The sequence below is a fragment of the Echinops telfairi genome, unplaced genomic scaffold, assembly GCF_000313985.2.
Source record: "Echinops telfairi isolate 266 unplaced genomic scaffold, ASM31398v2 ScPeMD7_3533;HRSCAF=4204_0, whole genome shotgun sequence".
Lineage (NCBI taxonomy): Eukaryota > Metazoa > Chordata > Mammalia > Afrosoricida > Tenrecidae > Echinops > Echinops telfairi.
The window spans coordinates 65044061-65045931 of record NW_022107431.1 but is presented as its reverse complement, the minus strand read 5'-3'; positions in this window follow the sequence as shown (position 1 = coordinate 65045931).

Sequence of the window (1871 nt, the reverse complement as noted above, 5' to 3'; positions counted from 1 at the left end):
TTGACTTTACATTGCTCAGCCTGATAGCAAAGCTATTCACATCCCACAACTAGGGTCAGAGGGGATTCACTGGAGGCTTAATTCATGTGGGGACCTAGTAATTCAATTTTGAGCTTCCACCATCATTCTTAGTCTTCTACCAACCAAGTGTTCACAATTTAAGATGTGATACCACTCCCTCCTTCAGATTTGGGTTTTATTATTATAATTCTTGGATCACACAGGCTGGTGTGCTTCCTCCATGTGGTTTTAGATCAGTAGTTCTCAACCTGTGGGTCACGACCCCTTTGGGGGTTGAACAGCCCTTTCACAGGGGTTGCCCAATTCATAACAGTAGCAAAATTACAGTTATGAAGTAGCAATAAAATAATTTTATGGTTTGGGTGTCACCACAGCATGAGGAACTGTATTAAAGGTTCATGGCATTAGGAATGTTTAGAACCACTGATTTAGATGGTTACTTATTTGAAGGCAAACCTTTAATACACCCAGAAACTATTGTTTCTGATAGTCAGATACTACCTGGTTTCTTCACTGCATTTTGCTCTAGCACCCATATCTTCAATCATCTCTTCATGAGGGCAAGTTATCAAGCAGGGTCATGTCATAAGAACTAATTGTTCTTAGATTGGGACTCGAATTGTGTGCGTGCACAAAGGGGCATCATTATGACTTTATGATAGAGAATATTATAAATCCTTTCCCCGGGGCATAAGGTAATTTTATTGATGGTGTCATTAATATAGCCAGTGGCATAGAATTTGAAACATTGTTGAGAAAAGAAAATTATAGAAGTATAAGCCAGCTCCAGGAGCCCTGGTGGCACAATGGTTATGTACTGGGATGCTAAACACAATGACAGCAGTTCAAAACCATCCATTGCTCCTCGGGACAATGACTGGGTTTCTACTCTCAGACGGTAGAGTTACCATCTGAGAAACTCACGGGGCAGTTCTTCTCTGCCCTCTGGGGTCATTGCGAGTCAGAACTGACATGATGGCTGTGCGGTTTTTTGTTTTGTTTATTTGGAGACCAGCTTCAGATCACAATGCATGAGTTGCTGACAGAATAAACTCTTAAGTGACTCGACACAAGTCATATGAACCAAGGGGTTAGTGGAAGGGTAAAACTTTACATAACATCCATTAACACCAATAAAAAAAAGGCAGAACCATGCCTACCAGATTAATACATGTCAAAAAAAAAAAAGTCCAAGGAGGGCATTACAATAGTAAATATGTGGCAGTCCCCATTCTCTGGACACTCTCAAAGCAAGAGATATGTACCGCAGTTCAATGGCCAGCAATTCCATAACCATGGGACAGCAGTTATCTGCTGCTTCTCACATTACAGCGTTTCAACCTTAAGTCCAAGAGATTATGGCAGTTCCTCAGATATGCTAGACAGTGAGTTTGAGGTAAAGTCCTATTTGCTTAGTGGGGTTTCCACATTGAATCCTTCGGATGTGGCCTAATTAAGGACAGACTCTAAAGTCCCAATAGTCTATAGCACATGGCCTGGGTCACTACAGACTAGATAGAAACTAGGTTAAAGGTGTCCAATTATTCACCGAGTACAAAGCATATGCTCCCCTTGGGTTCTATGTAAGTAATGTTAAGTGATTGCACCTCCACCCACACCCCTGTCCACTACTGGGAGCTTGCTTCTTCCAGTTTGCCAACCAACTTCAGTGACACCACCTTCTTCAAGATGACCCCTGTATCCACCTTGACTTAAATTTCAAGGTAGGTTCACTTATCACTCTTGTAGGAGTGTCTGTTGATTAACACATGTTGTTTCTTTTTCTTTTTTTTTAATCGTTTTATTAGGGGCTCATAAAACTCTTATCACAATCCATACATACATCAATT